We start from the raw sequence: 16,827 nt of genomic DNA on the forward strand, positions 1-16,827 counted from the left end.
TTTAAAGGACAAAATTGTACCCACCTCTACCAGTGCCTCTGGCAGCCCATTCCAGATGCTCACCATTCTCTGTGTGAAGAAATTTTCCCCCTGGTCTCTTTTGTATCTCTCTCCTCTCACCTTAAACCTATGCCCTCTAGTTCTAGACTCCTCTACCTTTAGGAAAAGATGTCGACTATCTACCTCATCAATGCTCCTCATTATTTTATAGACCTCTATAAGATCACCCCTAAGCCTCCTACATCCCAGGAGAAAAAGTCCCAACCTATCCAGCTTCTCCTTATAACTCAGACCATCAAGTCCTGGTAGCATCCCCGTAAATCTCTTCTTCACTCTTTCTAGTTTAACAATATCCTTCCTAAAATAGGGTGACCAGAACTGAAACAGTATTCCATGTGAGGTCTTACCAAAGTCTTGTACAACTTCAACAAGACGTCCCAGCTCCTGTATTCAATATTCTGACCAATAAAACCTAGCATGCTGAATGCCTTCTTCACCATCCTGTCCACCTGCGACTCCATCTTCAAGGAGCTATGAACCTGTATTCCTAGATCTCTTTGTTCTGTAACTGTCCCCAACTCCCCACCATCAACTGAATAGTCCTGTCCTGATTTGATCTACCAAAATGCATCACCTCACATTTATCCAAATTAAACTCCATCTGCCATTCATCGTCCCACTGGCCCAATTGAAAATCGCTTATTGTCACAAGTAGACTTCAAATAAAGTTACTGTGAAAAGCCCCTAGTCGCCACATTCCGGTGTTTGTTCAGGAAGGCTGGTACGGGAATTGAACCGTGCTGCTGGCCTGCCTTGGTCTGCTTTCAAAGCCAGCGATTTAGCCCTATGCTAAACCAGCCCCTGGTCAAGATACTGTTGCAATCTTATATAACCTTCGTCACTATCCACTATGCCACCAATCTTGTCATCTACAAATTTACTAACCATGCCTCCTACATTCTCATCCAAATCATTTCTATATATATCACAAATAACTGTGGACCTAGCATCGATCCCTGAGGCTCACCGCTGGTCACAGGCCTCCAGTTTGAAAAACAATCCTCCCTTTGGCTTTGGTCGCCAAGCCAATTTTGTATCTAATTGGCTACCTTGCCCTGGATTCCGTGAGATTTAACATTTTGCAACAACCTACCATGAGGTACCTTGTCAAAGGCCTTGCTAAAGTCCACGTAGACAACGTCGACCGCACTGCCCTCATCTACCTTATTGGTTACACCTAAGAAATTGCAATGAATTATTCTCTCAGAAAGCAAACCAGGAAACAAAATGCACTGGCTTTTTCACATTCAATTAAAGTTTTACTAAAGAGATAACAAGATTAAGGTAGAACCTGAAATATCAAAAACTTCAAAAAGAATTTTAAATGTGTGAGTTTTCTTAATTCTAATGGAGAAATTTGGTATTCCACAAATATAAAATTAATTTTTCAGAGGGCGGCACGGTGGCACAGTGGTTAGCACTGCTGCCTCACAGCGCTGAGGACGCAGGTTCAATCCCAGCCCTGGGTCACTGTCCATGTGGAGTTTGCACATTCTCCCTGTGTCTGCATGGGTCTCACCCCCACATACCAAAAAGATGTGCAGGATTAGGTAAATTAGCCATGTTAAATTGCCCTTAATTGGGAAAAAGGAATTGGATACTCTAAATTTATTTCAAAAAAGAAAATTAGTTTTTCAGGACCAATGAGGCAGTTCAGCAGAAATTAGGAACTTTAGAAATCAAGTTACATCTTATTCAACAAGGTCTAATTTATAAGGATTTTTACAGCGCGACTAATAGCATAAAAGAACATTTGTTTTTGTCCTTCATTGATTTCCGTTTGACTGCATTCTGGGGCTATCATCAGCGCACTCAAAGAAAATGTAGAATTACTGACAGCAACTTCTGGATTTTCACATTTAATTGTGCATGTGCAGACTCCAGACATTGCTGTAAGTTTCAGAGGAGTAATGACAACAAATGCTGATAGTTTTGCCGTCATTACTGCAGGGTACTGCAATATCCAGACTATTGTATTTTTAAAAAAGTTATTTAATTCTCTCTGTACTTATGTGAAAAAGTGTATTGCGAATCAAGATCTGCAGCTCCTCTAGTAATGACTTCTCTTCCCATCCACATGTTATCACCTCAGGAGCCTCCTAGACATCTATCTTGGGTTCTGTCAACCTCCTCATCTGCAAACTGCCCTTTTGCAATATTATCCAAAGGCACAATTTCCATGAGTACACTGATGACATCTCTCCATGACCTCTCCTGGTCTTCCACTGTTTCAGTAATATCTAATATCCAATCTTCGATGAGCTTTAGTTTTTTTCCCAGTCATTGGAAACAGCAAAAGCCCCAGTTTGAATTGCACATCTCAGTCATTGACTGTCCTTTTGCCTGGCTATTAGCTCAGGCTGAGCCAGAACTTGTACTCCTATTGTCCTCTTTAGCCTTGAACTGATTTTCCAATCGTACATCCTGTACACCATAAAGACCACTTGCTGACTTCTAGTGATGTCATATGAGGTGAGGACGCTCACAAGGCAGCTTCCACCAGGATTTTCACCCGTTTTTCCCAGGAATATTTTGCATAGAACTATTTCTTATTGAACATAAAGGATCCTGAAGCCACCGCACTGCCAAGCAACTCACAGAAAGCAACTCATTGACCGACTCGAAGGAGTCGCTCAGCTCCTCGGTGGAAAAAATGATGGAGGCTTCGTCAGCCGCCTCCCCAATAACAGCAGACATGCTGGTCCGCATGCTAGCCAAGGAATTCAACGCCCACTTTTAAAAACAGTGCAGGCGGATGGAAGACAACTTATGGAAGTAGTTCGAAGAAGTCCTGGGCCCTGTCCGGGTGAAACTAGAAAAAACTGATGATTCAGTGTAAAAGCATGGTAGGGTGCAAAAAGGTATAAAAAAAAGGCTGTTGAGGCACAGTGAGCAGCTTGCCTTGTTGGAAGCCAAAATAGCGGTAGTTGCTGACGCGAACAGGAGGCTGAAGGCTAAGGCTGATGGACCTAGACCCGACCTAGGAGGCAGGACCTCAGAGTCATGTGTTAGACGTTTTAGTTGCTGTGATATGAAGAGTCTAAAGTTCTGTTCCTTTTTCACAAACACCCATTTATTTCATTCCAACAGCCTTTGCACAAAACTCTCATTATACATCACCTGACAGAGGCCACCTGAAGCCCCTTTACATATCAGTGTCAATTAATGGATACTTAACATAAATGAGACAACGAATTGCAATGTCTCTTAACCCATTACTTAACAGTCTCCCCTTCCTTGGAGAAAAAAAAAAATTAGGTGAAAACAAAATTTCAAGAAACTCAAAAACACACACATGATTCCCCCCCTTTTTTTTGTTTGGACGAGAAAGAAAAAAAACAGTCACAGAAACAAGCGCCCTTCATTCACAATATCCAAAAGTTTCTGTGAACTCGTCCCTCTTTTCGTAAAACAGTCTGAGAGTTGATAGCTCCTGTCAACCCATTTAATTTTTGTTATTTCCCCTCTGTCCAACATCTACTTCAAACTTGCGATGTCTATCCGTAACCTCTTTTCATTGACACTTTTTGTAGAGTGCACATTTTCCAACAGGGATTTATTGTCAATGTGACAGTCAATAGGTATATTACCCAAATCCTCTAATCCCAAAATTTCTGTCAATATCATACTTGTATAAAAGGCCATATCCACCGCCTCTACAAGGCTTAAAGTCTCAGCAGCCAAAGTGCTTTTTACCACTCTCCTTATTTTCTTTGTTTCCCACACAAGTGGGCAACATTTACCATTGTTCCCCAAAAGCAAAATTATAAAACCTCCTGCGCTTGAAACCCCATCACATAAATTTGCGTAGGACGCAGCACTATGAACTATGAGTTTCAAGTGCCTAAGGTCACCTAAAACCGGGAAATTCAAAACACACTGCTGCATTTTTAGTTTGGCCAATGCTTTATTTGCTCTTATTATGTCTTCCACTTTGGGATCATTCATTTTTGTACTCAACGCTAAGACATCAAAACTCACGTCCGGTCTAGTCTGTCTACCTAGCCAGTTCAGTTGCCCAATTAAACTTTGCAGTTGCTCTTTTTCTATCTTTGAAACCATTGCGTCTTTTTGTGAAACTCTGCCACGACTACTTGCTATTGGGCTGATGCTTTCCAAATAAGATTGCTGACGTAAAGTTGCCCCTAACTTAGTCTGTCCAATTTCCAGTCCCAATATATTTAAATGCACCGGAAGCCTGACTTCCAACCCTGAATTCTTTCCTCATACTAGAGATTACAATAGCTTCAAAATCACTAGTCCCACCCCACAAAAAAATCATCGACATGCATCATAAAAATGCCAGAAAGATTTATAGTGCCGGTGAAACATTGCAGGATCTGCTTTCAACTGGCAACAGCCTTACTTTAACAAAACTGACCGTACCGAAAAATACCAGACTCTAGATGCATCATTTAATCCATATACACATTTGTTCAACTTCCAGAGTAGTGTGTGTGAGCTGTGTTAGCTGCATCTTTAGGAGGATGGAGAAAAATGTCTCTCTGGAGCTGATGCCCTTGCAAAAAGGCAGCTTTTATATCTATAGATTTGCATTCCCATGCCTTTGTGGCTAATGGAGCCAAGAAGATCTTTAAAATAACCTTTCCTGTTGTAGGTGAATCTACCCTTAAATCCTGATCTTCTAAGTTTTCTTCAAATCCCCTTGCCACAAGCCTGGCCTTTGCCTTATAAGTTCCATCTGGAAGAACATTTTCCGTGCAAATCTATCTGTGGGATAGAGCTCTTTGCCCCCTATCCGGTACTTCCGTGTATACCCAAATTCACTCCAACTATGCAATTCTTGCTGTTTAGCTTCTTTGATAACTTTTTCATCTAATTTAGTTGAAGCCACCAAAATCTCACGTGCATGTGGGCTTCTACTCCTATTGGTATTCGTAGTCTTACTCATGTTCCGAGATCTTGATAAACTACGTCCCCTCTCCCGCCTGGTTTCTCGTTCTGTACTGCTACTGCTTGATCTTTCCCTTCTGCTGTGGGATGTCCTTTCAATAGTTCTCGACCTTTTCCTGCGGACCTGTTCACTATCTGATGTACTATCTGAACTGGCACTGCGTTTCTATGCCCTCCATTTTTGAACTTCGTTTTCCCAATCCATTGTCTTGACTCCTTCCCCTGAATGCTGTACATTCAACCAATGTTTATACTTTCCAGTGGCCTTCCCTGCTCTACTAATAACAGTTGCATCCTTCCATTGAATAGACCCTTCAGGCAAGTACGTCACTTTTGTACCAACTTTTGGCAGTTGCCCTTTCAGAAAAATGGCCTGTTCTAATTCATCAGAAGTGTTGGGTTCCTCCACAGAAACCCTGTCTATATCAGTTAATTGGTCCTCATAGTTCTGTAACACATGCATACTAGATGACTCTGATTCCTCGTCAAGTCTGTCTGCTCTGTCTAAATTTGAAAATTTGTAATCTGTACCCATTATCCTTGATGAATGTACCCGAACAGTTTGATTACCATGTTGCAAAATAATTGTTTTGCCATCTATGCCTATGATCTTCCCTGGGCCTTTCCATTCATTAGAATTGTCTCTCTTATAGTATACCATGCCTCCTTGCTGAAAAACGGAATCTGATGGCTTAAAGCTCTGCGAATTCTTTCAGAGACTAATGCTTCCAAAAAAGCTTTTCTTCTGCTATGTAATGCATTTAAATGTTCAGCAAAACCAGAGCTAATTGTAGTGCCCTCCCAAGCTGGAGGCTGGTCATCCAAAATGGACGGAATTTTAGGATTTCTACCAAACACTAATTGATAAGGACTATAGCCCCCAACCATCTGCAATTAATTCTTTGCATGTACTGCCTATGCTAAAGCTGAATTTAGCCTGCAATTTGGTCGATCTGCCAAATTTTTCGAAGCATGTCATCGATGACCGCATGATTTCTTTCACAGACACCATTACTAAATAGGCTTTCTGCAGCCGTATTCATAACTCTGATATTCATGTTTTCACACATATCCCTAAACTCATCATTAGCAAATTCTCCCCCATTGTCCGTAAGGAATTTTACCGGTGGACCCATTCCTGTCCCTATCCATTTTTCCACGATTTGATCCAGAATTACTCTCTTTTCTTTACTTCGTACAATCGTTGATTGACTAAATCTGGTTACTAAATCTACAAAATGCAAAATAAATATATTATTTGCTTTATCCCAGATCTTAAGGTCCATGGCCACAATGTCATTAAAAACCCTGGCCAAAGGTAGGGTTACTATCGGTCGTGCTGGTGTCCTTCTGTACTTCCTACAAACTTCACAGCGGTCATTAACCTGTTCTATCAGTTTAGTATAGTCGTCATCCCTTACCCCTGCATCCTTTAATACATTTTTCAGCCTCCGAGGAGACGGATGTGCAAATTGCCTATGCAGTTTTAATACCACAAGCTTTTTATCAGCTAAAGTCCCATTTTCAACTGCCATTAACACATCCTTAACCATTCTACTTGAAATATTATTTGTCAGCAATGGAATACAATAGTGTCCCGACTGTGTAAATTGTAAGTCCACCATCTTTCCAAAAACGGTTGCCTTATCCTGTTCCATATCCAGTTTCATGTGTGCTTTCTTTATCGGCGGTCTGCTCAGAAACAAAGGTATCTCACTTGATACAACATCCGTGCTAATGAAATGATTCACTCCGGCAATATTGCAAGGGATCTCCACTCTTTTCAGCGACTTCAGAGTATTATCATCCCCAAACCTGAAACTTGTGGAACTTTCAAATTCCTTAACCTTGTTACGATTTTCAGCATTCAAAGAGTCCAGGTAACATTTTAACCAGTCAAATCCACACACAGTAGATGTGCAGCCACTGTCCAATACAGCACAGTTGAAGGATTCTGCAACCAACACCCTCATTACTGGCGTAAAACTGCTTGTCAATAGGACAATGCCTTCTTTCTGGTCACTATATTTTTCCTCTTCTGACTCTTCCGTGTCATGTGTCGCTTCAAACACTCTATCATAACGAGTTGGACAGTTGAAAGCATAATGGTATTGAGAGTCACATCGAAAACATCGATTTATCATGCCCCGTGCATTTCTGGGGTTCATCTTCCTATTGTAGGTTCTAACTGAGTTTCTGTCTTCATAATTTCCTTGTCTCGGTCTCCTTCTATAGTCTTGAGCCCTGTTCGTAGCCATACGATTTTGCCATCCTGTTAGTAGTGTATCTTCCATATTCTGCCTTATTGCTGGCTGACCTATTTGAGTCATCAGAGCCATCGGAATCGAATGTTTCCCCAGAAACTTTTGTAAAGCTTTTGTCATCTGTTCGAATAAGGTATCCTTATCAGTAAAATGAACTGTCAAAACCAGGAGCCTATCCATGTTGCTCACTCTAGCACAGTCAAGTAATTTAAAGGCCAACACAGACTGTGGAAATTCCAGGTTGTATTTCTGTAGCCTTTTATATAGTCTGCCAAATTCCATTATATAGTCATCCATGGAGATATCCTCCATTTTCCGGAACTTATCAAAATCCGACCATGCTTCATACGCACTTAACAAGTCATCTATCTTTCTTATAAATCTTATCCATATAATGTAATAAAGTCTCCAGACCTTCTTCTGAGTCTAACTCTTCCAATTCCAGCTCAGAAAGCACTTTGTTTCGGATTTTACTGCCATATGGTAGAGAAAGAGCCAATGTCATACCTTGTTTTCTCTTTCCCAAAGCAGTTACCTTAGTCCATATAACTACTGCACTTCTCCATTGGTTGTACGATTACCTTTCAGAAAATAAGGGAGGATAGTCATATCCAGCCATCTTTATCCTCGGTTCAGCCATATATCCCCTTTTTTTTCCCTTCTTTTCACACTCACTCCTTGGTTTGGTCTGGAAAAGTTGTATCTTTCAACTCTTCACATTTACACAGCAACCACCCTCTGCTACCAATTGTTAGACATTTTAGTTGCAGTGATATGAAGAGTCTAAAGTTCTGTTCCTTTTTCACAAACACCCATTTATTTCATTCCAACAGCCTTTGCACAAAAATCTCACTATATATCACCTGACAGGCCATCTGAAGCCCCTTTACATATCAGTGTCAATTAATGGATACTTAACATAAATGAGACAACTAATTGCAATGTCTTAACCCATTACTTAACATCATGGGGTGCCGGGGGGAAAAAAGGGCCCGAGCCAACTATGCATCTTGCACGAATGTTTGTGAAAATGATGGGAGAAGGTGGACCCACGTCCACTCTGGAACTGGTCAGAGCACCGTACCCTTCATCAAAAACCTCGGCTGAACGAACCACCACGTGCAATCATAGTGTGCATCCAAGAAAAAGAGTGAGTCCTGAAATAGGCCAAGGAACATTGGGATTGACAGTGGGAGGGCAATCCCGTGCGGGTCTACCAGGATATGGGAGTGGAGCTGGCGAGGAAGCAGGCAGCCTTCAACAAGGCTAAGGCCGCCTTGTACAAGAAAGGAATTTGGTTTGGAGTGGTGTATCCGGCAAGGCTGCGGATCACTTACAATTCAAGGGACTTTTACTTTGATACACCGGAGGAGGTGGATACCTTCTTTAAGAAGCATGGACTCGTTTCAAGTTAATGATGCTTAGTTTGGTCTTTGACTGCTGTGGGTTGGGAGGAATATTGCGGTATCCTTTTTAATAGTTGTTGTCTACGGGTGAAATTTTTTCTTGTCTTTGTCTTTTTTGCTTCACTTGTGGTTTGTTTATTGGTGGGGAGCTAACTTCTATGAGAAGTGTTGTTTCTTGTATTATAATTGGAGTTAATTTGCCCCTGTTGGCAATTCAGTTTTTTAGGGGTACTGGTTTTGGGAGGTTTGCCTTATCCTCCGGGTGGGCGATGAAGTTGTATTTTTTCTTCTCTATCCTGGAGAGGGTTGGGGGGGACCGCTCCTCTAGCATTAAATTCCGCTACTTAATGTGAGTAAGCTGGGGGAGGAGCTGCAGCTGTTGAACCAGTCTCACGTGGTTCAACAAGCTTAACATTTATAAGTAATGGGGATTGAGGTTTGGGGGGGGACGGGGTTTTGGTTATTTAGTGGTTATCAATATGTATATTTGGGTGGGGCATTAGTTGTGAGTGGGGTGAAGGGGTAGTTTGCGGATGGTGATTGAGATTCTCTTCGGCTGACTCAGAGATGAGGGGAGGTGAGAGGCCTCCAATTCGGTTGGCCACCTGGAAAGTAAGCGGGTTGGGTAGTCCGATTAAAAAGGTCGAGGACTTTTGCTCATCTGAAGAATCTCAAGTGCTGATGTTGTGTTTTTTCAGGAGATTCACTTGCGTGTCTAAAATCAGACCAGACTGCGGAAGGGGTGGGTGAGCGAAGTGTTTCTGTCGGGCCCAAGGGGCAGCGATCTTAGTTAATAAACTGGTTCTTTTTTTTGGCCACAAGGACTGTGGCAGATTTGTGATGGTCAGTGGGTCTTTGGCAGGTGCGTCAGTGGTACTGGTGAATGTATACTTGCAAAATTGTGACAATGTGGCATTCGTTAGAAGAATGTTGGCTTTCATTCCTGGCCTGGATACACACCACTTCGTGGACCTTGGAAACAGATTCTAGTCAGCAACTGCCATGGAGGCTGGATGCTGTGCTATTGGCGGACAGGGGGTTTTGTGAGCACATATCCAAGAACATCGAGACGTACACTAGGTTCAGTAAGAGCGACTCTGTCTCTCCCATCATACTGTGGGAAGCCCTTAGGCTGGTTGTAAGGGAGGACGTAATCTCCTTATCAGGCACATTTAGATAGGACGGTGAGGATGCAGCGGCTGGTAGATGCGATTCTTGAGGCTAATCACCAATATTCGTCTGACCCAATCCCGGAGTTGCTTGCGAATAGGAAGAATCTGCAAATGCATTTTAATTTGTTGTGCTGGGAAGGCGGTGAGCCAGCTCTGGAGCTCAAGGTTTTTAAAAATTGAGTATGGGGAGAAGGCCAGGCATCTTCTAGTCCACCAACTGAGGTGGCAGGTGGCTTCCTGAGAGATTATACAAATTAAAAACTCAGGCGGCAGTTTGGTTTCCACCCTTAATGAAATCCATGCCACTCTTGAATCTTTTTACAGAAACCTCTATAGGTCAGAGACCCTGAGAATAGTTTGGTCATGTCAGCATTCTTAGTCGGATTGTTCTTTCTGGTGGTGGAGAGAGGAAGGCAGGAGGAGTTGGGGGCCCCTTTGAGACCGGAGGAAGTACCGAAGGACTTAGGATTGATGCAGTTGAGTAAGGCCCCTGGTCCTGGTGTGTTTCCCGTTGATTTTTATAAGACATTTGCGAGCCAGTTAACAATAGTGATAGTGGACATGGTTAACGATTCCTTGTCACGGGGATCCTTGCCCCCTACGCTCTCACTGGCCTCTATATCTCTCACTTTGAAAAAAGACAAAAATCCCTCGCAGAGTGGTTCTTTTGGACATATTTCTCTTTTGAATGATTTTTAAAAAATAAATTTAGAGTACCCAATTCATTTTTTTCAATTTAGCATGGCTAATCCAACCAGCCTGCATATCTTTTGGGTTGTGGGGGCGAAACCCACACAAACATGGTGAGAATGTGCAAACTCCACACGGACAGTGAGCCAGAGCCGGGATCGAACCTGGGACCTCGGTGCCGTGAGGCAGCAGTGCTAACCACTGCGCCACTGTGCTGCACTCCTTTGAATGTTAATCCAAACTGATAGCTAAGATGTTGGCCCTTCGTTTGTTCTGAAAGTGATAGCAGACGACCAGACTTGCTTCATTAAAGGTGGGCAACAATCGGTTAATGTGTGGCGGTTATTGAATGTTAACCTTTACCCTCTCCACTTTCCGAACCGGAGGTGATTGTGTCTTTGGACACGGAGAAGGCGTTTGACAGGATAGAGTAGGAGTACCTCTTGGAGGCCCTGGGGTAGTTTGCTCATAGGCGGAGGTTAATTTTGTAGGTTTGGCTGCTTTTATGGTTCCCCTACAGCTAGTATATGCATCAATGTTTCGAGCTTGGGGTATTTTTCATTGAGGAGGGGTACTAGGCAGGAACATCCTTTGTTATTACTCCTGTTTGTGCTGCGATTGAGCCCTGAGCAGTAGCACTGAGATACTCTGATAAATGAAGGGGGGTAGAATGAGGGAGAGGGAGCAGGTGTCCTTGCATCCAATGATATGCTTCTATATATTATGGGCCCAGCCTCAAAAGAACTAGGGGCAGGAATAGGCCATCTCGCCCCTCGAGCCTGCTCTGCCATTTAATAAGATCATGGCTGATCTTTTTGTGGACTCAGCTCCACTTACCTGCCCGCTTACTGAAACCTTTTATTCCTTTACTGTTCAAAAATCTATCTACCTTTGCCTTGAAAACATTTAACGAGGTAGCCTCAACTGCTTCATTGGGCAGGGAGTTCCACAGATTCATGACCCTTTGGGTGAAGAAGTTCCTCCTCAACTCAGTCCTAAATCTGCTCCCCCTTATTTTGAGACTGTGCCCCTTGTAGTTTCACCCGCCAGTGGAAACAACCTCCCTGCTTCTATCCTATCTATTCCCTTCTTAATTTTATATGTTTCCATAAGATCCGCCCTCATTCTTCTAAATTCCATTGAGTATAGTCCCAGTCTATTTAGTCTCTCCTCATAAACTAATCCTCTCAACTCCGGAATTAACCTAGTGAATTTCGTCTGCACACCCTCCAGTGCCAGTACATCCTTTCTCAAGTCAGGAGACCAAAACTGTAGACATTACTCCAGCTGTGGCCTCACCAGCACCCTATACAGCTGCAACATAACCTCCCTGCTTTTTGAAAATAAATTTAGAGTACCCAATTATTTTTTTCCAATTAATGGACAATTTAGCGTGGCCAATCCACCTAATCTGCACATCTTTGGGTTGTGGAGATGAAACCCACGCACACAGTGAGAATGTGCAAACTCCACACGGACAGTGACCCAGGGCTGGGATCGAACCCAGGTCCTCAGAGCCGTAGGCAGCAGTACTAACAACTGCGCCACTCTGCTGCCCTACCTCCCTGCTTTTCTCCACCCTTCTAGCAATGAAGGGCAAAATTCCATTTGCCGCCTTAATTATTTGCTGCACCTCAAACCAACCTTTTGCGATTCATGCACAAGGACACCCAGGCACTGCAGCATGCTGCAATTTTTTACCATTTAAATAATCGTCTATTTTGCTGTTATTCCTACCAAAATGGATGACCTCCCATTTATCAACATTGAACTCCATCTGTCAGACCCTTGCCCACTCTCACTTAAACTATCTATAGCCCTCTGCAGACTTTCAGTATCCTCAGCTCACTTGGCTCTACCACTCACCTGTGAACTTTGACACATTACACTTGGTCCCCAACTCCAGATCATCTATGTAAATTGTGAACAATTGCAGACCCAACACTGATCCCTGGGCACACCACTAGCCACTGATCATCAACCAGATAAACACCCATTTATCCCCACTCTTTGCTTTCTGTCAGTTAACCAAGCCTCTATCCATGCTAATGCATAACCTGTAACACCATGTGCCTTTATCTTATGCAGCAGCCTTTTGTGCGGCACCTTGTCGAATGCCTTCTGGAAATCCAGATACACCACATCCACCGGTTCCCAGTTGTCCACCGCACTCGTAATGTCCTCAAAGAATTCCATTAAATTAGTCAAACATGACCTGCCTTTCATGAACCCATCCTGCATCTACCCAATGGGACAATTTCTATCTAGATGTCTCGCTATTTCTTCCTTGATGATAGATTCAAGCATTTTCCCCATTACAGAAGTTAAGCTAACTAGCCTTGAGTTACCTGCCTTTTGTCTACCTCCATTTTTAAACAGTGGCGTCACTTTTGCTGTTTCCCAATCTGTCGGAACCGCCCCAGAGTCCAGCAAATATTGGTAAATTACCACAAGCGCATTTGCTATTTCCCCCTCTTTTCGACCCTGGGATGCATTCCATCAGGGCCAGGAGAATTGTCTACCTACAGCCCCATTAGCTTACCCAACACTACCTCCTTAGTGATAATAGTTTCTAGGTCCCTACCTGCGATAGCCTCCTTGCCAACAATTATTGGCATGTTATTTGTGACTTCCACTGTGAAGACCGACACAAAATACCTGTTCATGTCTCGGCCATTTCCTCACTTCCCATTATCAAATCGCCCTCCTCATCCTCTAAAGGACCAATGTTTGAATTTAAAATACAGATGGAGGGTAAGATGGTAAAATCCATTACCAGTGTCTTGTGCTTAAACAAAGGACTACAGTGGGATGAGGGAGGAGTTGGCTAGGGTAGATTGGGAGCAAAGACTTTGCTCCCACTTGTGGAACAGTGGAGGACTTTCAAGGAGATTTTTCTCAGTGCTCAGAAAAAGTATATACCAGTGAAAAGGAAGGTCTGCACGAAAAAGGATAATCAGCCATGGATATCTAAGGAAATGAAGGAGGGTATCAAATTGAAAGAAAAGGCATATAAAGTGGCAAAGGTTAGTGGGAAACTGGAGGCTTGGGAAACCTTTAAAGATCACAGAAAGCCACGAAAAAAGCTATGAAGAAAAGTAAGATAGATTATGAGAGTAAACTAGCTCAGAATATAAAAACAGACAGCAAACGTTTCTACAAATATATAAAACGAAGAAGAATTGCTAAGGTAAACATTGGTCCTTTAGAGGATCCCTAACTATGAGATCATTAATTATTCCCTCCTCATTACACAAGACCAGATTTAGGATAGCTTGTTCCCTCGTAGGTTTCATTACATACTGTTCGAGGAAACTATCGCTGATATATTCTATGAACTCCTTCTCAAGGCTGCCCGACCGACCTGGTTGACCAATCGACATGGAGATTCCATGATAATTGTCGTACCATCTTTACACGCATCAGTTATTTCTTTGTTTATTGCCTGTCCCACCGTGATGTTATTATTTGGTGGCCTATAGACTAGCCTATCAGTGACCTTTTCTCCTTACTTTTTCTAATTTCCACCCAAATGGATTCAACCTTTTTCTCTATAGAACCTATATCGTTTCTCACTACCGCCCTGATGTCATCCTTAAATATCAGTGCCACACCAGCTACCTCACCTTCCTGCCTGTCCTTCCGAATCGTCTGATACCCCTGGATATTTATCTCCCAGTCGTGACCATTCTGCAACCGTGACTCTGTAACGGCCACTAAATCATACTCATTTGCGATGATTTGTGCCGTCAACTCATTTATCTTGTTTCGAATGCTATGAGCATTCGGGTAAAGTGCCTTAATGCTAGTTTTAATACTTTTCTTTTTGAATCCTAACACCTCCATTAATAGCATCTCCTGAGTTCTCCCCGTGTCTGCGTGGGTTTTGACCGGGTGCTCCGGTTTCCTCCCACAGTCCAAAGAGTGCGGTTAGGTGGATTGGACATGCTAAATTGCCCTTAGTATCCAAAAATGGTTATGAGGTTACTGGGTTACGGGGCTAGGGTGGAGGTGTGGGCTTGAGTAGGGTTCTCTTTCCAAGGGCCGGTGCAGACTCGATGGGCCAAATGGCCTCCTTCTGAACTGTAAATTCTATGAAATCTATGAAACCTACATCTGTCCTTTTTGTCTTGCCAGAGGTAGCTTTTGTTATCAGGATATCCGAATGGCCCGTGACTGGCCATCGCTTCATAGATTGAATTACTCTGGTGAGCAGGGTGAGGTCCGACTTGCAAAAGTGGGATAACCGCCCTCTGTCCTTGGCAGGGAGGATCCAGACTATAAAAATGAATATTCTTCCGAGGATTTTATTTATTTTTCAGTATATCCTGATTTTTCTCCCCAAATTCAGAGGGACCAGCAGTCGGTGGGGTGGGGGCCGGGGGGGGCGGGGGGGGGGGCTTGGCGTTCCCCAACTTGCTCATTTACTATTGGGCAGCCAACATTGAGAAGGTGCTGGGAATGCTTGGGGAGCCAAGCGCCTGTGCAAGCTCTTGTTGCGTCTCTGGTCTAAGAGATTTGCAACGGCCTAGCTCCCCTTCTATCCAATGAGGTACACTTCGAACCCAGTGGTGGTATCCACTCTGAAAATATGGAGGCAATTTAGGCTGCGCTACAAATTGGGTTCCATGTCATTGCTGGGCCCTATCTGTGGCACCCACCTATTTACTCCGTTGTGTTTAGATGCGATGCTTAGGTCTTTGGAGGGGAAGGGTCTTTGGAGTTTTAGGGATCTGTTTGTGGAGGGATGTTTGCTAGTTTGGAGGTATATGCAAGGTTTCAACTTTCAAGGGCAAACTTATTCCATTATCTCCATGTACGTGATTTTGTTCGGGAAGCTTTCCCACATTTCTCTTGTCTCTACAAACCTTGTTGGGTCTGGCGTGGGGAGCATTTTGGGAATCAATGGGCAAATCCTGTTGAAGGAGATAGCCCCTTCCAGATGAAGTGCGAGCAAAATGGGAGGGAGAATTGGCGCCTTTTGTACATGGGGACATGTGGTGTGAGCCCCTTTGCAGGGTGAACTCCATGTCCTCCTGTGCATGACTCCATCTAATTCAGTTCAAGGTAGTACACAAGGTTCACCTAACTAAAGCTAGGATGAGTGGTCTCTTTTCGGGAGTGGAGGAAAGGTGTGAGAGGTGTTCTTTGGGACCTGCTAATCACACCTATATGTTGTGGTCATGTCCCAGTATGGCAAGCGTTTGGGCCTCCTTCTTTAACACCATGTCAGCGATTCTCAACATTGATCTGGTCTTGGCCTTTGGCCATTTTGCAGGCTTTCGGATTCGCTGGCGTTGCAGACGGGGGTGAAGGCAGATGGAAATCTGTTCCTCCCAGGGCCCTGTCTGGTTGGGTGACCTGATGGAATTTCTACATCTGGTGAAGGTCTAGTACACCGTCAGGGGTTGGTCGAGGGGTTCTACCTGAGGTGGGGGCCATCCATTTCTTACTTTAAAGACTTAATCACCATTGGCTATTAGAGGGGAAGGGGGGTTAGTTCTCATTCTTGGGGAAAGGGCGTTTCACTCCTGGGTGGGCTCTGCTTGGTTGGTTCTGGGGTTTTTTCCTAATATTTCATTTTGTAACATCCATTTTTCATGTTGATATTGTGTATTTTGTAAAAAATGAAAATTATTCAATAAAAATATTCTTAAAAAATAAAGACCACTTGCTGCCACATCTGTAACATTGCCTACTGCTTTTTAAAAATGTTTTCATGGGGTGTGGATGTCACTGGAAAAACCAGCATTTATTGCCCATCTTGAATTGCCCCTGAGAAGGTGGTGGTGAGCTGCATTCTTCAACCGCTGCAGTCCACATTATGTGGGTACACCCACAGCGCTGTTAGCGAGTGAGTTGCAAAAGTTTCACCCATCAACAGTGAAGGCACGGTGATATATTTCCAAGTGGGGAGTGGGGGACGGCATGGTGGCTCAGTGGTTAGCACTGCTGTCTACGGCGCTGAGGACCCCGGGTTCGATCGCAGCCCCGGGTCACTCTGTGTGGAGTTTGCACATTGTCCCCGTGTCTGTGTGGGTTTCACCCCTACAACCCAAAGATGTGCAGGGTAGGTGCATTGGCCACACTAAATTGCCCCTTAATTGGAAAAAAAATAATTGGTTACTCTAAATTTATTTTTAAAAAGCAGGGAGGTTATGTTGCAGCTGAAAAAATTCCATTTTGCCAGGTAGATGCCAGTGTTGTAGCTGTACTGGAACAGCTTGGCTTAGAGCATTACACGTCTTCAGTACTAATACCGGAATAATGTCAGGGCCTTTAGCCTTTGCAATACCCAGTGTCTTCAGCCATTTCTTGATA

The 16,827-nt window shown here is 43.5% G+C and overlaps 1 protein-coding gene across 5 annotated transcripts in view; it reads left to right on the plus strand.

Moving 5' to 3' along the window:
• tut4 (terminal uridylyl transferase 4) overlaps positions 1–16,827 on the plus strand; it is a 175,025-nt gene that overhangs the window by 66,445 nt on the left and 91,753 nt on the right. The gene's annotated exons all lie outside the window — the stretch shown is intronic.

Source organism: Scyliorhinus torazame, chromosome 7 (assembly GCF_047496885.1).
Source record: "Scyliorhinus torazame isolate Kashiwa2021f chromosome 7, sScyTor2.1, whole genome shotgun sequence".
Classification (NCBI taxonomy): domain Eukaryota; kingdom Metazoa; phylum Chordata; class Chondrichthyes; order Carcharhiniformes; family Scyliorhinidae; genus Scyliorhinus; species Scyliorhinus torazame.